At 45.8% G+C, this 26,963-nt stretch overlaps 1 protein-coding gene across 3 annotated transcripts in view; it reads left to right on the top strand.

Annotated features, from left to right (window-relative positions):
• The window catches only part of Pdzd2 (PDZ domain containing 2), a 380,223-nt gene that overhangs the window by 17,345 nt on the left and 335,915 nt on the right, over positions 1 to 26,963 (top strand). The window contains exon 1 of one of the 3 annotated variants that reach the window (XM_029469413.1): positions 21,995 to 22,031. The exons of the other annotated variants lie outside the window; for them this stretch is intronic. The gene's annotated coding sequence lies outside the window, so the exon portion shown is untranslated. Of the gene's footprint in view, positions 1 to 21,994; positions 22,032 to 26,963 lie in introns of those variants that run through there. 3 annotated transcript variants of the gene reach the window in all.

The raw sequence follows: 26,963 nt of genomic DNA, 5'->3' as shown, positions 1-26,963 counted from the left end.
AGGTGACAAGTTGTATACCCAAAAGGACAGAAGGATTGGTGTCCACCCAGAGAGAGGGTTCCAGAGAGCAAGAGTCAGGCACAGCTCTGCCACTGGCGTGGCACCCTCCTCCTCTTCCCACATTTTTACCAACAACCTGAGAAAAGGCGTGGGTGACATGTTTATCCCATTTGCTCATGACCCAGATCTGAGAAGCACAGTGACCTCATTTCACTCCAAGAACCAGAATGAAAACGGAGGCCAAGCCTCATTGAAGTCAGCCAAGGGCTCGAGTGAAGATCCTGCACTCAGTTGGATCTGAAAAGGCCAACTGCACTTATTATGGGATGGCCAGGAGCCTGTCCTAACAGCAGCCTTTGTGGGAGGGGTTTAGTGTTTCAGTATGCGTGCCTCTTAAATGAGGACAGTCCTAGGTGTGTGGGGCCAAGAACACAGCAGAGTTCTGCCCTAGTGTTCCATATCCAGCCTGTGCTGCCTGGGGGACATGAGATAGAAGGTGACATATCCAGACAAAAGACCCAAAGTAAAGGGGTCCAGAGGGAGGGATTTCCAGGAGAGAAAGAGGCTCTTCCAACTCCTTCCCCCTTTCCAGCCTGTGCCCTGTGACCTGTCACTTCATCAGCTTCTTGGCTCGTATCTCACGCGTGTTCTTCCCTTCCCAGGTCCTCCAATGTCTCTAAACCACGTTCAGCCACCTGCATTTTCTGCCTTTGTGGTCTGACAGCTAAACACTCCTATGGAAGAAAACCAAAACCAACGAGCAAACAAACTAACCACCTTAGCTGGTTATTGGGATGTATGCCTGAAATCCCAGCACTTGAGGGACAGAGGCAGGAGGATCCTAACAGGTTCCAGGCCAGCATGGTCTCCAGACACCAAAAATCCAACTAAAGCCAGATCCAGTCAGTGACTTGCACTGGTATAGCATAAATCTCTAAAGTCATCAGACATACAGACCGATGTTGTGACTGGACGGTCTGTCCCTGGACCATACCAGTAACCACACCAATAACACCAACCCTAACTCTTGCCTCCCTTTGCCTCCTACCAGTGCCTTCTCCTTGCCTTTTGGGAAAGAACATTATGGTTGTGTGGTCTCCAGAGAGAGAAGTAGTAGAAATACCCACCCCCAATGGTTTGCTCTCATCACAGATTACGAATTTCCACACCCAGCCCAAGTGCCTTCCTTCCTATCTCCTTGCATCAGATCATGGTTTGAAGGTGGGGGGAACTACCTCTGGCTTCACTCAGGATCGCTGATGGCTAATGAGGATTATCTTTTTAGCCTTTCTGTGTCAACAGGAGTTTCCTCTACCGCCACTCTTTAATTAAGACTGCTTTGCCCTGTATCTATAATCACCAAGTCACTTGAAAAATTGGTCCCTCTTGGCTGTCCCCGAGTCCCCAGTCTCTCATTAATTCCTCAGTACACTATGATGTCTGGTTTCTGGCCCACACGCTAGTGGAATGCCCTCACCGCATCAACCTGTGGGGACCAATCCCTAATCTACTACAGCTTCTCAACGCCACCATCTCTGTGAGTCTCCATTCCCCAGGATTCGCTGATGCCACTTTGTCTGTAGACTTCCTTTCGCCTCCTCCACCTCTGCCTGAGCCCTTCCAATGAAGCTCTCAGTGAATTCTTGCAACAGTCTTTAGAAACCCAGTGCATTGTTGGAGATAGGATCTTTTTATGTAGCCCAAAACAGCCTCAAACTCATAACCCACTGGCCTCAATCTCCTACTTACTAAGATTGTAGGCACATACCATCATGCCTGGCTTCTGTTCCTTGTTTTGATTGAATTCTGTGCTTCTCCCCTGCCCCCCAGTCTCTGCCTGCCCCCTTATAACACCAGCAATCTGAGACTAATCTTCAAAGTGTATCCCTATCTCTGGACCAATCACTCCAACATCTGTCCCAATCACACAGCCTCTAATCTCCAACCTGCCTGTTATCTCTATTTGGGCAACCCTGACTCCTCTAAAGTATTATGACCCAAACTACATTTATCACATTCTACCCACAAATCTGTTCCTCTTCCTCTGTTCCCTAGGTTGGCCAACACCCAGATTACACATCACCCCTCTAAATGAGAAATCTAGACTCATTCCTTGTCTCTTTATTATTATTCTCCATACTTTGACTTGACTGATTTAAGCAGTAATCCATTGTGTAATCAACTAAATAAAGTATTGCAGAGTGGCTTTACTGTATAAGACTTGGATTTTCAGTTTAAAAGAGAGAACAAAGGTCAGAATATTGAAGTTAAGGGCTAAAGAAGCAATCCCATGTTGGGAATTTTTTTCTTTCTATTCTGTCTTCCAAGAAGACATGGAGAGCTTGGCAATTGCCTTTTCCTGTAGGCACCAAGCAGGGACTGGTGGACTCACACCCCAGTATTAGACTCTGTAGCATCTAGTGGCTCCTCTACCTCGGAACTCACTGCAGTACCAAATCACTCCCTTCTGTCAATGTTGTCTCTATACCACTTTATCCTGACTTCTGAACAGAATGCTAGACTTCTCAACAGATAAAGAGTCCCAGTCTTAGAGACAAGAACTTTTTCTAAGGCAATCCAGCTGAGTAATAGCCTGCCACTGGAGACCTGCTATTCCCAAGGCCCACTCCTCTTAGGAAGCCACTGGCTTCTATTTGGTAGTAAAGATAAACTTCAGTTCAACTGAATGCAGTTGGTTGTGCTTCCTCCTTGGTACAATTAAACCTTTGAGGATAATAGGAAGAAGCAATTCCGTGATTTGGAGCTTAAATTTGGAACCTGAGTTCTCCTTAAAGGGGGCCCTGTTACTGTATGCGACTCTTCTCTCCATTTCTATAAACACTCAGTGCAGTTTTCTTTATAGACTACCACATCTATTTTCCAGAGGCACTGGAGAAACATGTGAGGAGGGGTTGGTTAACTCCTAGCTTTACTTGGAAAAGGGTTTTAATTAAATGCAGGTCCTAGCATCAGAAGATTCTGGCTGTGGCTGAATGTTTGTGGTGATATTGATGCGGTTCATCCTAGGTCTTCCTTTATAAGCTGGTAAAAAAAGAAAATGAGAGTGTATATTGGAAAGATTTCAAGTATAGAAAAGAATATATATGTGCACACACGCATACACACATATATACACACACATGCATACATGTGCACATATGTACACATACAAATATTTACCTCCTTTTTCATTTTTTGCCTGTAGACATTTTTTGTTCTTTTTGACCAGACATTGTACTGGCAGGAAACAGACGCCTGATTTAAATAGCATATAAGCAGCAACCTTGGAGACAGCATAGGACAGTAACCAGGAGAAAGGACAAAGGGGGCAGTCTGGCTCAGAAATCAAGGCTGTCGAGGCTGGACTCTCACGGGTCAGCTGTGAGTATCTATTTCCATAACCCTCATTAGCAGCTCTTCTCAGCACTCAAGGAGAACCTACCCTTTCTCAGAGTCTGAGAGCGCAGTCACTCACTCCGCTTCCTTCCCCGGATCCTAACGTTACTGTTGCAGTCTGCGGAGAGCTCGCTCAGCCTGTGGGCCGGAGGGACTGCCGCGGCCCAAGTAATTAAAGTTTGCAATAATGCCTCACCTAAAGATAGATAGAAATAACTAGCTCCTCCATCTCTCCCTTCCCCGGAAGCCCAGGTGAAAAGTGTCAAGTGGAGCTGGGGTGGGAGGGCAGGGAGGGCTGGTGGAGGAATTGGGTGGGAACAGGGACAAAAGTCTGGAGTGGATAGCAGCAACCCTGGTCTCTCATCTATGTGTCTACATATTCTGTCTGTCTGTCTGTCTGTCTGTCTGTCTAGATTTGGCCCTACTTACCTCACCTCACTTTCAGAGGGAATCCATGGTTCATTAGTAACTCCCAAACCTTCGTTTCTGGTTTACAAAGAAAAGGGAGAGAAAAAAAAAAAAAAAAAAGCGGCTGGGTGTGTCAGCACAGGCAGGCTTGTAGAGAGCCGGGAGTTCAAGGTTATCTTTAACTATGGAGTGTTCGAGGCCAGCTTGGGTTTAATCACCCTTGTTTCAAAACTAACATAAGAGAAGAACATGTCCTGGCCAGGAGAGGCAGCTTCTATCTTCCTGTAATTCCCACACGTGAGAGGAATTCAAGACCCTGTGTGCAAACACCACCACCAGAACCTAAGTAAGCAGGGCGTGGAGGTGCTTGCCTGTGTTCTCAGCACTTGAAAGGAGGCAGGAGGACCAGAAATCCAAGAGCAGCTTTCGGTTACGTGAGACGTGTGAGCTGAGTCTGGATTACTCTGCCTCAAACAACAACAAACAAAGTTTGTTTTGTCATAATCTTCGCACTGCCCACCTTAGTCCTCTTGGGCTACTTTGTCAAAGTACTATAAATGATGTGGCTTGTAAAGTACACAGAGATGTACTTCTTGCAGTTCTGGTCCCTGAGATGTTCAGATCAAGTTGCCAGGAGACTCAGTTGTTCATGCTAGCTCATAGATGGAGGTGTTGGTTTGCTCGTTGTAGAATGGAGCGGGCTGGTCTGTTCCCTGGGGTCTTTCAGAGAAGAGCTGTGATTACTGGGAGTGTTTAGCTGTTAGAACCCAGTCATGCCCCAAAAGGTCCACTTCTATTGGTACAATGGGGCTAGATTTTTCCATAAGGCAGTGGTTCTCAAGCTTCCTGTTGCTGCCACCCTTTAATTCAGTTCCTCAAGTTGTGCTGACCCTCAACCAACAAGTTAGTCTGCTGCTATCCCATAACTGTAATTTTATTACTATTATAAGATATAATGTGATAGGTAACCCCGCCCCAAGGAGTCACGACCCATAGGTTGAGAACCACTGCCGTAATGACTTATAGGAGAGCCACAGGCATTCAGACCTTATCGCTGCTATTTGTGGAGATGGTCCACTCCCTGCCTGTCTCATGACTAAAGACTCAGTCACATGGGTACTGGCTTGCACTTCATTAGGCCTGGATGAATAAATTCCTCTAAACTAAGTTGCTCACAAAACTACTCCATTTCTGTTAGGAATAAGTTCTATGGATAGTAAAAGATTTTACAAGGTGTGGGGAAAAAAAAACAAAAACCCAGTTCCTTTTCACTAAAGCTTTCTCCCTCAGACTTCAGAGGTTATCTATTCTAACTTTAGGTTTCTTACGTTAACAAATCAAAGTGAGGCAGCATTCCAAAGGTCATAGAGCAAAGACGTCCTGTGAGACGTTGTCCCACTGTCCCCAATGGCAAAACACTTGGCACTCAGCGTTTAAAAGAAAATTATCGTTTCATTTCCAAGGGGGCTATTTTTAAGCAAGAAATTCATTCACCTTGGAATTTTTTTTTTTTTTTTTTTTTTTTTTTTTTGAAAAAAAAAAAAAAATAAACAAGTGCCCTGGGTTTTTCCTTTTAAGCCAATTTTAAAAGTGTGCCTGCTCTGCTGAGGAAACTGGCAGGCAGGCATCCTGCAGACAAACTGTTCTGGTCGGTGCTGGTGACNGTCATAGAGCAAAGACGTCCTGTGAGACGTTGTCCCACTGTCCCCAATGGCAAAACACTTGGCACTCAGCGTTTAAAAGAAAATTATCGTTTCATATCAAAGGGGAATATTTTTAAGCAAGAAATTGATTCATCTTGGAATTTTTTTTTTTTTTTTTTTTTTTTTTTTTGGAGAAGAAAAAAAAAATAAACAAGTGCCCTGGGTTTGTCCTTTTAAGCCAATTTTAAAAGTGTGCCTGCTCTGCTGAGGAAACTGGCAGGCAGGCATCCTGCAGACAAACTGTTCTGGTCGGTGCTGGTGACTTATCCCAAATGCCGATCTGACTCATGGGTGAGATCATGAGAAAACTGGACTATTTTTCTGGATGGCTTTTTCTTTTCTCTTCCAATTTTCATTTTCGGTATTTGTGGTGTGTGATACCCATGCTTGGCAGCAGAGCCTAGGAGTAGCCAGGACCCATGTGTACGTGCACTCGTGTGTGTGTGTGTGTGTGTGTGTGTGTGTGTGTGTGCGCGCGCGCGCGCGTGCGCAGTGGTGAATTTCTGTTAACTTTTGTTTCCTGGGATTTGAGTCTTACTCATAAAATGTGAACTGTTCTCATTCAACAAATACTCATTTAAGGGCTGGTAAGATGCCTCTGTGTATAAAATGCTCACTGGGCAAGTATGAGGACCTGACTTGCTATCTCAGGACTATTAAAAGCTCACAGTGAAGGCATACATGTATTCCTAGGGCTGGGAGCAGAGGTTGGGACACTGAGGACCCACTGGTCAGCCAGTCTAGCTGAAGCAGGTGCAACGAGAGACCTTGTCTCAAAAACTAAGGTGGAGAATGAGTTAGGAAACACCCAACATCAACCCATGGCCTCCACATGCTTGCAAACGTGTGTGTACACACAGATGTGCACATATATACTCCATCCGCATTGCTTATTTAATAAATGCACTTCTCCATGTTGAGACATTTGGGCAACTCCTACCCGAGTTAAATCAGTAAACAGTCCCTACTCTCTTGTGTTAGGGTATTGATAGGTATGGTGACCACGCCACCACCAAGTCTCAGTGTGGTTTATGTGACCTGAACATGACAACAATGATTTCTCTTCCACACGGTAACTGGTGCAGGAGCTCTTGTTGACAGGTACATCCTCCCTGAAGAGGAATTCAAAGACCGGGGTTGTTTTTTCTGTCTTCCTTTCTCAGGGTTGTAAGTATTTTGCCTCTCACTGTTGGAAGGAACAAAAGATGGCACAGCAATGTCACACCTGTCTCTGAGCTGCATTGGCTTGGAGCCAGTACCCAGTATATGGCCCTGCTTAGATGCAAGTGGGTTAGGAAATGCAGTCTGTGATGGGTCCATCAGTGCTGCATAAACGGGAACATCTGGACTGCAGGAACATGTAGAACCTGCTGATTCTGCCATTGAGCTCTTACGATGTACTTGAGGGACTACCAACATGAAGAGAGGTACCTCAGGTGGGTCTGCAGGGGAGTTATCACTTGGTGCTTCCTGAACTTGAGTTCAGTTCTCTAGGATGCTTCTTTGTTCTTTGTGTCTTTTTCAATATAGTACCCACCCTCTTGGGTCTCTGACCTTCCTCCCATCCCACCTGTTTCTTTTGCTGTGAAGAGAGAGATACCATGACCAAGGCAACACTTATAAAGAAAACATTTAGTTGGGGCTGGCTGAGAGTTTCAGGGGTGAGTATTAAACTCTTATCATTAAGGCAGCATTAAGGCTGACACAGTGCTGGAGAAGGAGCTGAGAATTCTACATCTTGATTCCCAAGCAGCAGAAGGGGACTGTGAGTCACACTGGGCACAGCTTGGGCATTTATAACCTCAAAGCCTGCCTCCATAGTGACACACCTACTCCAACAAGGCCACTCATCTAATAGTGTCACTCCCTGGGGGCCAAGCATTCAAATACATGAGTCTATGGGGACTTTTCCTATCCAAAACACCCACACCACCTGTCCCTCCTCTGCAAACTCAACATTCATCCCACTGGGGAATGAGTGTGGGATACATTTCTTCCAGAATCCTTTCTTGGACCCAGTTCACAGTTGTATGTTCTAGCCATCTCTCAAGGCAAACTATAGTTTCTTGTGCTTATCAAATGGGAATTTTATATGTTGTAAACTTCAAAACTCAGAAGACAGAGGCAAGAAAGCCTTAAGATTATGGGGAAGAGTGGCTTTGTGCCTTCCAGCCAGTGGGGGAAAGCTGTGAAGAGGTAGGTCAGGCTACTTGCATTCGTGAGCCAACACTTCTAGTCCTTGGTTTCATGAGTTGGTTGGAAGGCTCACTTCTAGAGAGTAAGACAGGAGATGTTGTGCATGCTGGTTTGTAGTGTTTCCATGGGGAAAGAGGTGCTGTTCTGTAGTGTGTTCTCAGCTTAGGGGCTAGAAGGAGTTATTTACCCAGCCAGCCTCAGTCTGGTATTAAAACTGAAGGGCAAAGTATAGAATCCTCCAGGGCCCAGGTGATCTTGGAATGTATCGTCATGTTCCAATGGCCGTTGACCTTACAAAAAGGCTTTGATGTGGGATATAAAAAATGAACATGATTCTGCAGACAAACTTACCCCCTTACTCAAAAACTCTTTTCTTCTAATTATTTTTAATGATCTTCAGGAGAAGTGCTTTTTGCAGTTCTTTTGACAAGTTCGTACATGCAAGTGCCTGCTGATCCTGCATTTACAAGGTGGTGGCTGCTTTTACTGGTTAGGTTACCACTAGAGTTACCTAAAAATAGACCAGTGAACTGTGCTCAAAAGAACTTGGCAGAATCCATTTGGAAGGAGGCAGGGTAATTTGCTATTGGCTCTCTGAAGTCTGAAGGCTTGGCTCTCTGAAGCCACTGTCTGGTTGTACCAGAAGAGATCAGTCTTGCTATGAAGACAATCACAGAAGCCATCGAGGACAAAATATCAGAGATAGGAGGTAAATCTTTAAGGTTGAGCATGCTGAACCATTCTTGGTAAGCACCATTTGCAAACCCTTAGTCTCTTGACCACCCAGGCAGTCCAGGCTCACATCTTTATTCATGTGTGCTAAATATCAACAGAGTCTCTACTGTGTGCCTGGGGAGTCAGACCCCAAGCCTCTGCCCCTCAAGGCAGTCACATTTGGGGCGTGGACATGAAGCCAATGAAAGTATTGGCCATAATGCTGGGGAGCCAAAGGCAAGTTAAGGACTAGGTAGCATGAAGGGACTGCCGAGAGGGAAGGCTACTCTGAGAATGGGACATTGGTGCAGAGGCTGGGATAATGAGGGGTCAGATAGGCACTGATTGCTGGGAAGGGAGAGCCAGAGAGAAAAGACAAAAATCTCAAGGATCAAAGGGGGAAAAAAGTAGAATATTCCTTCGCACAAACTACAGTTGTCCTCCCCAGTCTTCCTTCTCATAGAAGCAGGCTTCTTCATCACCATATTAGTCCTCCCCTTTACCACGATAGTCCTCCCCATAATTTCGTCATTCTTCCTAGTTACAGCAGAAAGTCAGTGCATCACTCCTCCCCATCACTGCAACAGTCCTCCCCGACTTTCCATCCATCTTTCCACTCACCCCATTAGTCCTCCCTATTTCTCTGGTCTTCCTGTTCTATCTTCCCCATCACTACAGCAGTCCTCCCTCTCATGCAGTCGGTCCTGCCCTGTCACTGTGCTCATTCTTTAAGGGCAGTTAATGCATCCCTAGAAGGCAGGAGCTGTGAGCTAGAGGTACTTATGTGGCACTGCTCTGGTTTGGAAGATAAAAGGGAGGACTGTGGAACAATTTGTGTTGTCTAGCAAGTTGACTTTCTCGTTGCTCTAACACATGCAACTCTGGAGGTCTGCTGTCTGGTCTTTCCCCGGAATTTGTTTTTGATGTAAAGGGAGAATTGATGAGCACAGCCAACCTTGATGAGCACAGCCAACCTTGATGAGCACAGCCAACCTTGGTGGCCACACCCAACCTTGAGTCCCTGTTTACAGACAACTGTTCGGAAGCTGGCAGAGCATCAGACAGTCCTCTGTTCCTCAAACCCTGGGTGCTGCCTACCCCAGGCATGCATGCTCTGCCTGTGGGAGCTCTGACTTTCACCAGGATCAGTTGGGGTTCATGTTCCATTGTACAGCAACCTTGACCATTGCCCGGAAAAGCCATCAGAGTTTTTTTTTTTTCTAGTTAAGAGCAGCACTGTTGTTAATAAATCCGTCAGCACCATTTGCCTTTGCTGGGACTTGATGGCACATTTGCATGTTGGGATCATCAGAGTCTGGATCTCCTGCTGTTTCTACTGTCATAAAGAGATAGTGATAACCGTGGCGAGGGCTATGTTCTGGAGCTGAGAGTAGATGAGCTTGGAAAACATCAATCCTGTTTGCAGGCAAATGTGGCTAACGACAGACTAGGGAAAACAAAAATAATCTGAACTCTGCAGCAAACGCTTCGTTGTTTCCTAAGGCTTGCTCCTTAATGAAGTGTAGTAGGGAATGAAGGATGAGTGAGAAAGGCAAGAGCTCGCTAGAGAGGAAGGTAGACATGGTTAAGAGAGCTAATATTCTCATTGTTGTTGTTAGCCTAATAAAACCAAGATCAGGCCAACCAAGGCAAGTGGACAGTACTGACTCCTCCCTGACATGGGCCTAGGGCTCCATCACAGGGCATGTCCTTGTCTGTGGGCCACTAGGGACTCAAACCTCCACTTGACTGGTTATGCCCCAGAAGACATTTGATGATATCTGGAAACAGTAGAACTACCTGTGCTGGAGTAGTTATGAGTAGACACCAAATATGCTACTGGCCCTCTGACAGTATACAAGATGGCTCCCATGAGCCCAAATAACCCACCACCCTCTGTCAGCAGCAGAGAGACGAAGGGCTGCCCATCAGGCCCTGTTTCCCTGACCTAATCTTGAGTACAGACTGCTTTTCTTTCATGGAGGAGAACTATGAAGGCCCGAGAAATGGTCTGCCACTCATACAAACATCACAGGGAGGCCTGTGGTAGAGGAAGTGACTTTTCTAAGTCCTTATTGCTTTTTTAGTCACAGTGTAGGCTGAATGAACTAGAAAAACTATGGGTAAGAGCTTTTGCCAAAAGGGAGGGGGCTCCTAGGGAGAAGGCTCAGTTGGCTTAGTGCTTGCACCACAAGCCTACGAGCCTGAGTTTAAATTCAGAAGTTATATCAACAGCAGGGGGTGGTGTCTGTTTGTGACCCCAGGGCTGGGGAGGTAGAGATAGGAGGGTACCTGAGCATGGCCTGTGGCCTAGCTCACTTGATACACTCCAGGCCAATGAGAGACTGACTTAAAAAGCTAGGTGGCAGTTCTCAATAAACAGTACTCAAAGTTGGTATCGGCTTCCCTGTGTACATGCTTGTGTGTGTGTTAGTAGGCAGGTGTGTGCAAACACACACACACACACACACACACACACACACGCTTACAATACTCATCTTGAGGCATGAAGCTTTATGCATTCTACTCTTAGATTATCCCATCATGCATATGGTAACTGGTTGCTGTGAGTCTTTCATGTCGCTGGAGTTCAGCATCCATCAGTCACCTAATAAGCGTGGAGGTTGCCTAACATGGGCAATGAAATAATAATAACAATAATGTTAAAATTCATTTGTTGTAGGTTTATTCGTAGATGGGACTCAGTGTTTAATCCTCTAATAAGTCTGGTATCATTACATCCTCCCCAGAATTCTGCAGGCACGGTTTTACAGGTAACAAATCTGAAACTCCAGGATATCAGGAACATACCAAGCTACACTTCACTCCATGGCCTATTAGACTCCAGAGCTCGTACCTCTAGCCACTGAGATGTTCTGTATGAAAATTAGAAATGTAGTTGTTAGTGTAGATACAAAACTAGGCTGTTTTACATGTATTTTGATCATAAATCAAGGATAAGACATGTAGATGTGTTCTCCTGGCCTCTTCTGTCACCGAAGTGGTAATGGGCTTTACTAGTTTGGCTGATTGCTGTTGTGTTTGGATTTTTGAGGCACAGAGGGACTTCTAACTTCTATACACACTTGGTGTATGTGTGTGTGTGTGTGTTTGTGCATTCACTATGTCAGAATATGTGTGGCTAAACACTGGGTTTTGTTGTTAGTTTTTGTTTGTTTGTTTGTTGTTTGTTTGTTTTTCAAGACAGGATTTCTCTGTTTAGCCCTGGCTATCCTGGAACTTGCTCTGTAGACCAGGCTGACCTTGCCTCTGCCTCCCAAGTTCTGGGATTAAAGGCATATGCAGTCACTGCCCACCTTGAACACTGGGTTTTTAGTGGTGAGTGGTAATGCTTGTCTTCCTTTGGTTGCTGACAGCAGAGCAGTCGAGGCTCTGGAACAGGAACTGTGAGAAATGGGAGGTGAGGTAGGGAGAGAGGAGATGGGTCTGAAACATACCCCAGAATTGCCCTGCTATGATGCACGAACTCCAGGTTATACACCACTGAGTCTTACCCTCATTCTCTCACTGCGTGCACACTGCTTCAGGGGGGCATTCACTCTCTCTCCCCATCCCAGGCTGCAGAGGTCCCTGGAGAGAATAACGAACCCCAGATCACGCTTGGTAACTATGACCTGGCGATCTTCAGAAGAGAGGCTAAGATCCACCCTTTCTGCTACAGTTCTGGACTCACAGTCACGTAGCGAGGAGAAGGAACGAAGCTCACAGATCAGTGGGACAATAAGAAAATTAGTACAGAGAATGCAGAAAGGAAAGAAAAAGATAATGGCTCAGTTAGGGAAAGTTAAAGAAGGCCTTGCAGAGGAGGTGCCATTGAAGGGCCAAGAAGTATCTCTGCCACTGCCCGTTCTCTCATCTAGGACAGCACACAAAATACTGTAGAGTATTTTATGAGTGATTTTTCCCATGGGTTATCATGCCCAGTTTCTCTTGTGGTCAGCATGAGGACCTGAGCCCAGAGTTCTGGGGCTCCCAGCAACACCCCCAGCCCCAATCCATCAACCTTAAACTTATGTAGTAAAGAGTCTTGTGTGTCAGTTCCAGGACCCTGCGTGTCCAGTGGAGTCTGCCCTTCTTTGGATCTGGATGGCAGCTGTCACTGATGGAACCTGGCCAAGCCTGGGCTTCCTGACAGCCATCCCTGGACAGGTGCTCCTGGCTTACACAACTGCTTCTAAAGGCCTAGAAGAACAAAGACGCACATGTCATTCACCCAGAATTCTGGGGCTGACTGGGAGGCTCTAGTCTTGCAGGCGCAGGTCCTGTGCCTTTTTTTCAGTAGTGGTGGTGGGGTGCTGTTCTTCAGCCCCTCATGTGGCTGAAGAACATAAGACAAACATGATAACATAAGGCTCTGGGGCCACCTGTCATTTTTCTCCTGGATTTGCTCTCTTTCCACAGGATCCTCACCTTGGACTAGAGTGACCTCTGGAGCAGATGATTGCTCCCTTGCTCCCATGATTTTTTTGAGACAGGGTTGGTCTTAGTTTTTTGTTGTGTTGATAAGACACCATGACCAAGACAACTTATAACAAAACAAAACAAAACAAGTGTTTAATGTGGCTCATAACTTCAGTTAGAGTCCATGATGGTAGAATAGAGGAACAGCTTGATCCACAGTCACTGGGGGTGGGGGGAGAAAGAGAGAGAGAGAGGGAAAGAGAGAGAGAGAGAGAGAGAGAGAGAGAGAGAACACTAGCTAGTTCATGGGGAGACTTTTGAAAGCTCAAAGCCCACCCGAGTGACACACCTTTTCTAAAAAATGGCCACACCTCCTAATCCTTCCCAAACAATTCACCATCTGGGGACCACATTTTCAAATATATGAGCCTATAGGGGCCATTCTCACTAGACCATTAGAACATCATTGTATATCTCAAGCTAGCCTTAGATTGGCAGGATTAGATCTGCCCCTTCTGCTTCAGGGTCCTGAGCCCCAGGGTTATAAATATGAACGAATATACTATTGCAGAGTTGTCTATGCATTACTTGGGCTCTATACACCAGGACTATGCCCCTGTGGGGACACTCACAATGTCTTCAGCCAAATACCCTGGAAGGTAAGAAAAAAAAGTAGCCACCTTGAGAATGCCTAACCTAGCTGTTCTAGAAGTCAGCTTCTCAGGCTTTGGTATTCATGTGGCTCAGCTGGGAACCTTGTTCAAATGCAGGCAGGAATTCAGTAGGCCCAGGGAGAGCCTGGGTCCATTTCTGTTGATCTCCTGGTACTTACTGCAGGCGCTGCAGGTTGGTTGATTCATGCTCCGAGGAGAGGCCAACACTAGTGAGTGGACATCATTTGCAGGATCAAAGGCTCAAAGGTGTCTGTGGAAGAACTGGTAACTTATTTAGTCCCCCAGGTTCCCTCCAACTTCCCCAGATGGAGAACATCTGAGGCCATTCTCTCCAGTTCCCCACCCCCTCCAGCTGGGTGCCTCTCTCTTGTCCTGGGATGGGTAAGCTTTCCTCCAGGAGTGACAGTACATCTGTTTTCCTTTGATGCCCTTAAGGACCTCACTAGGACCTTCTGAGACTCCAGAAAACCCTATTTGCTTGTTTGAGTCTTACTTTGTCTTCCTCTCTCCCTTCCTTCCTTCCTTCCTTCCTTCCTTCCTTCCTTCCTTCCTTCCTTCCTTCCTTCCTTCCTTCCTCTCTCTCTCTCTCTCTCTCTCTCTCTCTCTCTCTCTCTCTCTCTCTTTCTGTTTGTTTTGTTTTGTTTTGTTTTGTTTTGTTTTGTTTTGTTTTGTTTTGTTTTGTTTTGTTTTTAAGGGGAATATAGGAGGAAGCTTCCTTGAGGAGCACAGGTGTTTGGCCTGAGCTCTGGGGAGGTCTCGAGAATCTCTGTGACCATGGAGAGCATTGGGAAAGCCAGAGGAGCTGCCACAATTATGCAACAGAATGGGGGAAGACTTGAAGCAGATGGGACAGGAGGGGAGGGCCCATTTTACATACCACTGAACCCCAGGAATTCTGCTAATGGAACTCTTTTCAGCCTTCTAGAAACGCTGTCACTTTGCCCATTGTTATTTTTAGCCATTGTCTGTTTCCTATTGTTAGGAGCAGTAGGCATTCTTGGGAGACCTTTTCTGTGTGCTTTAGCAAGAAGGTCTGAGGTAGTGTGGAGAAAAAGAAGCGGCTTCGGTTCTGAGGAAGTCCCACAAGAAAGCACTCTGGTGTAGGGAGAGAAGGAGACCTAGTCTCAAAGATCAGTGGCCAGGTCTCTGACTGGGACTGACTGGTACCTGTGGTCACTGGACTATGCTTTCTCCTTACTGTTTCTATGGAACAGTGTATCCCAAATTCTAAACTGCAAATTGGTGTGTTGAGGACTATAAGTTATCTCTTAGGAAGGATACAGAAGGTGAGTTCTAAGAATGTATGAATAGGATGGAAAGGAGGGAGATTGGTTGGTTTTGTGGGGTTTTTTTGTTTTTTAAGGTTTTATTTATTTTATGTATGTGAGTACACTGTCGCTGTCCTCAGACACACCAGAAGAGGGCATCAGGTCACATTTCTGTGGTTGTGAGTCACCATGTGGGTGCTGGGAATTGAACTCAGGACTTCTGGAAGAGCAGTCAGTGCTCTTAACCACTGAGCCATCTCTCCAGCCAGGAGATTGGTTGGTACTGAGAATTGAAGGCTTGTTTCCTGTGTTGAAACCCTACTCCCCAACATGATGATATGCAGAGGGAAGGTCCTTGGGAGGACCAGGACATGAGTGGGACAGGAGGACAGAGCCCACATGAGGGCATTGTTGATGATAAGTGAAGACACGGGGAAATCTGTTTCCTTCCCTCTCCCTTCTCCACCAGTGTGGACATACTGAAGAGGCAGGCAGGTTTTTATCAAGAACCAGATCTGTCGGCCCTTTGACCCTGGACCTCCAGACTCCAGAGCTGGAAGAGCTGACTTTCTGTTGTTCTCCAGTGACTCTGTCTATGGGACTGCTCTGTGAGTCAACTTATATGGATTAAGACAGGCAGGAGGAAGACAGATCTATGGGCTTCTAAATGCCAGCGAATAGGTACCACCCGGCGCTCACGAGTTAGGCTGTTGAGAAATGAGGAAAAGAAAATGAACACAATGAACTTTTTCTTACCGCCACATAACTGTTTTATAAAGCAGTGCTGTGGGTGCTGCTTTCCTGCTCCGAGGCGATTAAGCTATGAAAGTATGATGTCACTCAGTTATATTTATTTAGTATCTTTGATGCAAAAAACCCCCTCTGAAATAGTCTTACATTTTTTTATTGGCTTGCAGGATCCAGATGTGTCAAAACCTTGGCGCTGGGAAATTAGAAAACTGGACGGGAGAGATAAGGAGAATATGGACTTAGGGGTTAGCAGCAGGAAGGAAGGGCCCGGAAGGAGGGAAGGATAGGCTTTGTGGCTGCCTCTGAGTATGGGTGTCCCAGTGATGACAGGAACTTTTAGAAAATGTACAAGTTGTGGAAGGAGTGGATCTGGTGACAGATGGAACATCTGGGAACCATATCATAACATTAATGGCTGCTGTCTGTCGAGGATGCAGGACTGTGAGCCCCGTCTCTAAAATTTTGTTTATTCAGTGTGGCAAGCCTTTGAGGTTGGTGATGGTGTTGTCTCAGGGTTACAAATGAGGCCAGAAAGAACTAAGGTGACAGTGTCCCCTTATTGAGCAAGGAAGATGTGGGTGAGGGGGCATATGGGACTTTGGGAACCTAGGCACTTGGTCATCCTTCTGTTAGGTCAGTGTCTGTGGGAGAACTTGATTCTGGGCTTGAGTGAGATCTCTCTGTGACAGAAATGGAAAGAAAGCATATGGTGATAGGCTTTGTCCTCTCCCTTGGTGACACAGATATAAGCCAGATTAGAGCAGATTAAAAGTAGATAAAGGTAGGTTTATCAGGAGGCAGCTCTCAGGTGAGTTCACTGATCTTATGGAGAGCAGTCAGTGAAGTCACACATCCAGGCTAAAGCAAGGAGTTTTTTATGGATCCTGGGCACATGGTGATGACATTTGATCTAGGTGCTGGAATTGTGTCCATACATGGCTAAAACCAAAGCCCCTGGACGGGCACTTTTGGGTGGGTTGTGGGAAACTCAGGAGTGGTGACTTGTTAGCCCATAGTTTTCTCTGTGTGGGCGGGGTTGGGAGAAGGAGGGCAGAAGGGGTTTCCTAGCTGGTTCGGGCCATGAGCAGGGGTCCAGCTCAATATAAGGCAAAGACTAAAAGTATTTGGTTAGAGCCTTCAGACACCCCATTCTAATATCTTGTCACCTACCAGACAATCTCATCAAAGGAAAAAGCAGAGAGCTTTGACTAGCAGGGGAGCAGTGTTTTGTTTTGTTTTGTTAGTTTTTTGTTTTTCGAGACAGAGTTTCTCTGTATAGCCCTGGCTGTCCTGGAACTCACTCTGTAGACCAGGCTGGCCTCGAAATCAGAAATCAGCCTGCCTCTGCCTCCCAAGTGTTGGGATTAAAGGCGCGCGCACACACACATGTACACGGACAGTGTGCTCTGCCGGTGTTTTGGGAATATCCCAGGTGGATGGCATGATTGATTAGAGCTGAAAGCTTAACAGTTTCCAGTGCCAGTAAGGACCATGTTACAGTCAAGCCCAGGTTGTTTGGGCAGATAGGAATGTCCTGCCTTCTCTGGTCTTGTGGGCTTCAGAGAGCTCTGGGAAGAAAATCATGAAGGAAGTATGTTCATACAATGAAATAGTACCCAGCAATTAAAAAGGTTAGTATGTGAAACATATGGACCAATCTCAGAATAGTTATCCCAAGTCGAAGAAGCCAAACAGAATGGGTCTTTTCAGTGTGCTCTCATTTGATTGAATAAGGTTCTAGAAAAAAAATGCATGCTTGAGCCTGCAAGATGATGCTGCAGATAAAGATGCTTGCTGCTAACCTTGAAAATTTGGTCATTGGAAGGAGAAAACTGACTCGTGCAGTTGTGCTCTGACCTCTACAGGTGCAGCGTGATACCTTCTCCCCCAAATAAATAAATGTTTTTAAACATGCAAACTAACCTTTGGGGAGAAGAAGCAGGCAAGCATTTCCTGAGAGATGGGGATAGAATGACACAGGAGAGAGGGGGGGGCATAGAGAATTTTCATGGTGGAGATGGTTCATGGGTTTGCTCATTGTCTTCATGACAGTTGCATTGATATATATGTACACATACACAAAAACATACATCTACATAGAAGCTGGATTATGGTGGTGCACATCTGTCTGTAATCCCAACTCTTTGGAAGGCTGAGAAAGGAGGACACAAGTTCAAGGCCAGCCAGGGCAGCTTAGTGAGAACCTGAAAGAAGTAAAAGGGAAGGAAAGAAGGGGAAAGGAGAGGAAGAAGCTGTCCTGGTTAGGATTTCTGGAGTTGAGATGAAGCACCATGGTCAAGAGCAATCTGGGCAGGGAAAGGGTTTATTTCTGCTTACACGTCCTCGTCACGGACCATCAGTGAAGAAAGTCAAGGCAGGGACCTGGAGGCAGGGATTGATGCAGAGGCCATGAAGGACCACTGCCTATTGGCTTTTACTCCTTGCGGCTTACTCAGCCTGCTTTCTTATACCACCCAGGACTACCTGCCTAGGGGTGACAGCACTCGCAATGGAACGAACCCCCCTCATACCTACTGATAATTAAGAAAATGCTCCACAGGCTTGCCCACAGACCCATCTGGTGGACATATTTTCTCAGCTGAGTTTCTCCCTCTTCTAAAATGACTCGAGCCTATATCAAGCTGACCTAAACATCAGCCAGCACGGGAACAGAGAGAGGGATTCAATCGTAGGATACTTGGCCTAGCATGCACACGGCCCTTCAATCCATGAATGCATAAAGGAAAGAAAAAGAACACACATCAAGTTGCGTAGTTTAAGTTCACTTTTTGCACACCATTGGCACCTCAGTAGAGCTCTTTATAAAAACCCAAACATTCGGGGGTGGGGGAGGGTCAGCAGTGGGCATCCCCCCAGGACCTGCTGTGAGTTAATGTTTGGATTCTGAGGGGTTACACGTGCAGAGGCCTGGAAGGTCGGAGGAGAGGCTGGGCAGGAGGAAAAGCAATCTGGGGAGGGAAGGGTTTCTTTTCCTTACACTTCTACATCACAGTTTATTCCCAGGACAGGGCAGAAAATCCCTAGGCTCACTAGGCTAGGGCAGCCCTTAAGCAGCCCTTAAGAACTGTCCTGAGTTGTGGTTGGGATCCTCCAACTTATCCTCCTACAGTGGAGGCAGCTCCTGAGACCATTCGGGACTGTGCCTGAAGGCCGCGTGTGCAGCGGGGCTTCTGGGCTGAGGGTATCCGTTGGAGCGTGGTCTGAGCGGCTCTTCACAACACTCTGCTTTCCAGACAATGCTATACCGCTTACTTCTGTTCTTTGTATTTTATCAGAAGGATTAGATGGCAGTCCATTCCCACTTGGTCAATCTCACAACTTCCTGTTAGTCACTCAGTGATGTCAATAAATGTCGGCCTGTCAGACTGATTGGGAAAGGGCGACATGGGAAAGGTGGTTGTATGGCTTCTGAGACATCCTTCATTGAGCTAGCCAAGGAAGTCTCTCTCTCTCTCTCTCTCTGGTGTGGGAGGGGGAAGGAGAAGGGGGTGTGAGAGCAGGCTTGGTTACCTCTTTATCAATTTCACCCTCTAAGATTTCAGTTACAGTTAACTTCTTACTGAACATGGTAGTATTTATCTTGGGTCTTTTACGTGGGAGGGAGGGAGAGAAGAGGAGGAGGAGGAGAGAGAGCTCACATCCACATAGCTTTTAGTGTAGTTATTTGTTAAAATTGCTCTGTTCTTAGTTACTACTTTGCCCGATGTCCAATGTATAATCCTCTTTATCAGAGGCATGTGTATGTATGCATGTATGTATGTATGCATGCATGTATGTATGCATGTATGTATGTATGCATGTATGTATGTATGTAAAGGAAACTGTATTAACTGTTTGGTACCATCTCCAAGGAAGGGCCGACTTGTACATTCAGGAGACTGCTTCATTTCTCATGGTGCAGACTTACTGTTAAGATGGCAGGGGTGGGGCAATGTGACACAGACAGCCTGGTCTCCAGTCGAGCTTAGGTCTTGAACCCCGGTGGGACCCAGTGGGTGGTAATTTCCACCTACATGGGATGGAAGGCATTCAATCATGTCTACTGGACCCCTGGCTCCTGTCGAAGTTACTGCCCCCACAGTCCCCACAGGGGAGGTCTATGGCTATCAGTCACGCAGACAATGTCCCATGCTTCTGGCATTCTGGCTAGACTCCACCCCCACAGTTACCTGACTATAGACAGGTATGCTCCTCCCCACAGTTACCTAGCAACAGCAAGGTAGCCCAGCCCGCTATAAGAGGGGCTGCTTGGCCCCACCTCTTACTCTCTTAAGCTTTCACCTTTCTTACTCTCTAGCCCTCTTTCTCTCCTTCACTTCCCCCCTCTCTCCACGTGGTCATGGCCAGCCTCTCCTTCTCTTTCTCCCTTCTCTCCTTTCTCCCTGCCTTTCTACAATAAAGCTCTAAAACTATAGACTGTCTGTTCATCAAGGCCTGCTGTGCTTGAATGATGGGATAGGCTTTCTCCTAATAAGCCTCATCTAACCTCCCACCAGAAGACCTTCCTATGCTGCAGCCACGGACGACTGGACGGGACAGGACTAAGGATTCTCGCCTGTGTGGGAACCACCCAGCACCCCTTCTCCCCCTGCCCTTTCCTCCTTTCATCCCTGGGGCCGAGTGCAGCCCCAGGGCCCCTATTCTGTTCTCAACTCCTCCACTGTATCCAGTGTGGGATGCCAGAGGCTAAGAACCTGGTACCTGGGGCTGCCCCTTGTCCACCACCTGCCATGTGGGCTCAGTGGCTTAACACAGCCAGATGCCCACCTGGGGCCGCATGGAAAGTGTGCACAGTTCTCCCACGTCCTGAACTCTGGCAGGACGTGGGTTCTCTCCCGCTCCCCTCTTTCCCACACACCCATGGCCTCGCAGGCAGGTACCTCTCCTCTTTTCTTAACTGAAAGTCCACAATAGACTGGCACAGATTACAGAATTTCTGGTGGAAACCAAACTGTTTGTTTTCATTCTTTTGCAAAGCAGCTTATGCCTGAAGACATTCCAGCAGTGCATGCTTTCGAACATTTCCCTCTTAGAAACAGGGTTTTAGAAAGCAGGCTCCGGTGGCTTGGCTTTCCCCTGTGAGACGTTTTTCCCTGAGCATCACTCCGATGCTCTGCAGAATCCTGTGGGCTGCTATGAGCTGAAAAGATGCTTACCACTGTGCTAGCTTGCCTGGGATCCAGCAAGCATTGTTCCCCGTGTCTCAAACATACTAGCTCATTTAACTTATTCTTTCCAGCAAGCATATATGGAATAAGTATCTTTTAAGAAATGAGCCAGAACAACCTCTGACTTATGCACTATAAGTTTGGAGAATCAGATATTTATACACACTAAGCCATTGTTTTATCTGCCTTCAAGGAATGAGTATCAGAAAATGTGAAGACCCCCTTCTGATTATCTCAGCCCCTGTAACACCAAACCTGCATAAACTAAGGCTCTTTAAATTTATCCTCAAGGTGTCTAGGGAATCCCTGAACTTACAGAAGAACATGGGATTTGTCCAACTTTGTCAAGCCTTTGAATAGCATGGTTTCCTCAAATGTTCAGCTCAGTTTTAAATGCAGTTTCTTTTTCCTCTTGCTCTGGTATCAGACATAGGATCATTGTATGTTTCTGATGTGCTTCATCTTTCAGAAATGATTTAGAAAACTCTGGGAGTCCCCATTCTTCCTTTCAGTCTTCCTTGTGTACAGAGTTAAGAGTAGCTGTCTCTGAAAAGCCAAAGGAGGTGGGCCAGGAAGAACGGGGCCCCCAGTGGAGGTGGGCTGGAAGAACAGGACCATAGTGGAGGTGGGCTGGAAGAACGGGGCCCCAATGGAGGTGGGCAGAGAACAGGACCACAAGGTGGTTTGTCCATGGCAGGCCGTCTGTTGTCTGTCTGTATAATGAAATTCCTGAAGCTGGTTTTTTTGCAGAAAAGAGCTTTATTCATCCCGCAGTTTTGAAGGTTCAAGGGTATGACACTGGCATCGGCTCTGCCCTGGTATGGACTTTATGGCATCTCTGTAGTGACAGTGCTTCCAGGAAGGAGTAATTGAACGGCGGAAGAGGGAGGCAGGCATAACCCAGCGGCCGGTTTTACTCTTTTAGAACAACTTACGCTAAGAAAAATTCACTCAGGAAACCTCGAGCCCTTGGACACGACCTTAATCCCATCCAGCGACAGTGTTCTCAGCACCACACTGAGAACTAAGCTCCCAGCATGTAAACCTTTGAGGGACAAAACCACCTTTATATGGTAGCACTCTCCATCACCAGGGTCGTAGGGGGCCGCTATGATGGCGACATTAGCTTCCCTTTCCGGAAAAGGTTCTTGTCAGATAGGAAATGGAGGTGGGGGGCAGGGGAGTGTGGGAAGCATTTGTTTTGTAAACATTGCAAGAGGAAAAAAACCTCTATCCATATCCATCTTTCAGATCAGAGAAAAAACAGTTCTGGGTCCAAATAAAATCTCGGAGCCCCACTGCTACTGGGAGGTAAGACTGAGCTGAGAGTGGGATTCGGTCACCGGAGAGTTTGTGGGGAAGGTTGATTCTCAGAGGTAAGCCAGCCGAGAGAGGGGCTGGGACCAACCTGCATCCTGCTCCGGAGTGTGTGGCCAGACCCTAGTGGAGAACAAGTGCCAGCCAGAAACAAGTGAGTCGTCAGCCTGGCCTGCCAGCCTTCTGCCTGGACATGTGAGCTTCATTACTCTGCTGCTCTCTGGAAGCAATGCTGGCTCGACCTTGAAATCTCTGAGTAGGAGCCAGGCCCTGCTGGGTTTGTAAATGCCTCCCATTGTAGGTACAGTTTGGCAGTGCCCGGTTGGGTAGCTTGTCTCCTGTGGTTCTAAGAGATGCGTTATAGCAACGGTCTTGGTTGTGCCTCTTTTACCAGCCTGGGCTTCTCAGATAATGACGCAGAATGTTGATGACGCCTTTAGAGGATTGGCCAAATCTAAATTTCTTCCTTGGGCCTTCTTATGCTCAAGGCGGACCCTGTAGAATATTTGCCACTGTATCAAGCTACTCCTTGGGTGGGAAATTAGTTTTGTTTTCTTTACCACGTGATTAACATTAAGAGCTTAGGAAAGTTAGACTATTGATACTTAGTGACAGCTGTTTTATTTGTCATGAATTTTTTTATTCTGAAATTATTTTAGATTTACAGAAAACTTACACGCAGATATCAAGAGTTAGTCTTGGTCCCATTCTGTTTAGTTATGTATTGACTGATCTTTGTGGTACTGGGGATCAGACCCAGGGCTTTGCTGTGATAGGCTTAGTGCTATGCCATTGAGCCACCCCTCTGAGGAGTGCTTCCACTGTGGTTAATATATATGTGCTTAATATACATGTGGTTAATATATATGTGGACAGTATACCTGTCAGAGCTGAAGACTGGTCTTGGTGCAGTTTTCTAAACTAAATCCCCCTACTTGGTGCAGATTGCTTGACTGCCCTTTATCTGTTCTAGGATCTGATCCAGGATCCCACAGAGCTCTTTGTAGCATCACAGCTTAATCTCAGAGTTTCTTACCTCGGGGCACTAAAAAGACAACACAGAGTGACTAGATTGCAGCTCCTCTTGCAGGAGGATACATCTTTACAATAACAATTAAGTAACAGTCGGAACTTGACTACCGGCTGTCGGTTTTTGAGCAGCCCTTGACTTTGCCATTGGACTAATGGTCCAGGGTCAGTCTGATGCAGCCGCTTCTGAGTATTAATTTTATTCCCTCAACACCCAAAACTCTGAGTTTCGCTTCTTTCACAGCGTTATCTAGTTCTCATATATGAACATTTCAGGTTTCTGTTATATGTGCACATGTGTCTATGTGCGCCTGTGTCTCCACACCTGTCCCTACTTGCCTTTCCTGCCACATTGAATGGCAAAAATGCCTTGTGGTTTCTCAGACATGGAGAACTCTTCACAGGCTAATCACTATAATAAAAGGTTTACCTGTAGAAAAGCTAGATTAGACATCCTTTTTATGATATTTGCAAGCTGATTTTAGCAGCGGTTCTTATCCCCGGTGTTTTGGGTCATGCTTTTGAGGAACTGAAGCATCTTTATGTAAAAACCTCAGCTTGCCCGAGCTAGCTTCTCTAAAGACAAGCAAATTTAAGAGTGAGCACGGTAGAGAGGTGTTCACACCAACTAAATATATTGGAGTAACATAGTTTAGATTCCTTTACCAGATGTAAAGAATGCTTAATATAGGACCGAAAGAAGGGTATAATTTTTTTTTGAAACACCATATTCTTTTTTTCTCTCTAAGACCCACAGAGATAATTATATGATTGGAAAATTATTCCCAGAAGGCAAGTTTAAAGGAGGAGAGGAGAGCAAGGAGTGAGAAGATGGCCTGCTCTTTCCATGTAGATCAGAGGTTCTCAGCCTTCCTAACACTGGGACCCTTTAATCCAGTTCTTCATGTTGTGGTGACCCCCCCCCAACCAAAAAGTTATTTTCATTGCTACTTCATAATTAATTTTGCTATTGTTATGAATTGTAATGTAAATATCTGATATGTGACCCCTGTGAAAGGGTCGTTTGACTCCCAAAGGGGTCGTGACCCACATTTTGAGAACCACTGTTGCGGGGAGAGGCACGTGCACAGTGCTGCCAGTATCTTGGTCAGTCCTGATCATGACAGAGGCCAGCCTTTGTCTGAAAAGCTTTCAGGTCTGTGATCAGTTTTAAGTTTGAGTATGTAAGGCTGATGCTAATAATTTGATTTGTTCAAAGGCACTGTGTCTAGAGTTAGAAAAAACACACCCAGGGAAAAATATCAACACCTCATGATGGCTTTGTGTTTCCAGAAGCCTGGCTTCCCATAAAGTTAATTAGGAGAGGTGGAATGGTAGACTCTTGCTTCCAATTAAAAGCTTTATTACAGCAAATGACGCTAGCACTAACTGGTACTATTAACTTTGTATTTAAATAAGGCATAAACTTTTAAAGACTTTTTTAAAAGTACAAATAAGGGCTAATTGGGAACCTCCCTTTCCCATTAAAGTCGCTGGCAATGACTTCATTGAGTTTTGTTTGCGCCCATGTGTATGTGTTCGTGATTCACACATTCAGAGAGTGCAGGAAAGCTAAACATTGAAAAACCTACTGATGAATTTTCACATTGGGCCAAACAGTCCATTTCCTTCCCTGTCCTCAGACCTTTTCCTTCTTGGACCAGGTTCCTGTGTGAACTCCCTGACACTCTGCCACCCCCAATCAGATGGGAGCCATTTATCTTTCTCTGGGCCTGAGCAAGGCTCTGAATCTATCTGTTTGAGGGATCTCCTGCCTGACCCCTGCCATCTGGTGTTTACTAGTTATTTGCATTCAGCCCTTAAGTTTTGCTCATTAAACACCCTCGTTGGCAGCCCTGCGGCTTCCCCGCCACTTTTACTGCTTGGCCTTGGGTACAAGCGACTTCCAACAGAGCCTGAAGGTACAAACATCTCAGAACATTCAAAAACAAACAAAACACAGGAAAGGAGGTCATAAGATGCGCATGCAGAGTGAAAGTGTGCACTAGCGCACAGTCTAGTGGGGGCAGGGCTGTACTCTTTCTTTGAAGTCTTTTCTTCATTTTAATGGCGCTTAGGAGGATGTTTTTGAAGACTGATACAGGGCTAGAGAGTTAGCTTGGTGGTTAAGGGCATTTAATGCACCACCGTGAGCATGGGTTTGAATAACCTATGTAATAGGTGGTCCTGTGTGCACCTGCCATCCCATTGCTGTTGGGGGCAGAGAGAAGTGGATCAAAGGGGGACATCATGTGTCCTCTATCACTCTTGACCTTATTCTTTGATGCTGCAGTCTCTTGCTGATTCAAGAGAATCGGTTCTCAGCCTGTGGGTCACAACCCCTCTGGGGTGGGGGTGTCACATATCAGGCAGGTATCCTGCATATCCGCTATCTACATTACGATTTGCATAAGTGTAGCAAAAAATACCATTTTGAATTAGTAACAAAAATAATTTTATGGTTGGGGCCACCACATTATGAGGAAGTGTATTAAAGGGTAACTGTATTAAACTGTGTTAGGAAGGCTGAGAAACTCCCGTGTCCTAGAGCTTGTGGGGTTTTGGCAGAGCTGGCAGCCAGTGAGCCCTTCTCGGGTGTTTTGGTTGCAGCGATGAAAACATGGATCAAAACAGCAAGACCTTTGTTCGTTTTGCTTGGTGTCCACCGGTCAGCATCTTGAACAGTGCCTGCCGCTCAGTACACACTTGAGCTAGCTTCAGGAATTTTACTCTGCACTGCGCCCTGTCTGTTTGCTCTCCGTCTCCAAATTCCTTCTATTGTTGTAGCTTGACAAAAAGCGTAAATTCGTACAAGACCAGGCTTTCTCTCTCACAGACCCCTCTTTCATAATTTCTACGGCTATTATATTTCTTTTCCTAGAGGATTTTTCTAAAAGTACTCCTTGTTGGCATTTTAATTGGATTCCTGTTGAATTTACAGAGGGGAAAGCAGTCACGTTTAAATTTTGTTTTGTTTTGTTTTGGTTTTTGCTCTTTTTTTTTATTGAGACAGGGTCTCACTATGTAGCCCTGCTTTGCCCTCAAGCTCACTAGGTTGACCAGGTGTCTCAAATTTACAGAGATCGACCCATCTCAGTTTACGTTGGTCTAGAACTCACTCTGTAGCCCAGGTAGACCTCGAACTTGTGGCTATCCCTTTGCTCTAGCTTCCTAGATACTGAGGATTCAGTATTTAGGCACAGTATTTACCACACTTCAAATTCTTAGTCTAAAAGCAAATTAGATCTTTTTCTTAAACTTTTCATCTGGGGACAGGAACGATGGCAGTTCTCCCAACTCTCTTCCTAACTACTTGCCTTAAAGGCATGAACCATTATTCCCAGAGCCACTAAAATTTTTATATCATTATCTGTATATTAGAATTGATACTTTTTACAAATTGTTTAATCTGCAACCTACTGATTTTCATAATATATTATGATATATCTGTGTATTTATATGTATATATGTGTGTGTATATACATACATAGACATACATATACATGCATCTGGTAGTTGTTCAGCAAGTTGGAGGTCTCAGCACTTCCTGGTGCTAGCATCCTAGAAGACACCCGCAGAGCTGCTAATCTTAGAATCCCTAAGAAGCGGGTTCTAATGAAGGTGAAGGGTTGCCTCAGGGGCTGGGTAGATGAGCTTGCCAGTGAGAGTGAAGGCAAAAGGCAAAAAGCAAAAAGCAAAAGCTTTCCTCTTCCATGTCCTTTTAGCCTCCGGAAAGCGAGGCCCAGAATTAGGACAGACCTTTCTGACTAAAAAAAAAAAAAAAAAAAAAAAATAAAAAAAATCCTTATAGCTGTAAGGGATATAATATTTTATAATATATCTCATGAAAATTCAATAAGTCACAGATTAGACAATTTGTAAGAATTATCAATTCTA

The sequence above is a fragment of the Mus caroli genome, chromosome 15 (genome assembly GCF_900094665.2).
Source record: "Mus caroli chromosome 15, CAROLI_EIJ_v1.1, whole genome shotgun sequence".
NCBI classification, from domain to species: domain Eukaryota; kingdom Metazoa; phylum Chordata; class Mammalia; order Rodentia; family Muridae; genus Mus; species Mus caroli.
The sequence above is the reverse complement of the archived record's forward strand: the minus strand, read 5'-3'. Positions and strand labels throughout refer to the sequence as shown.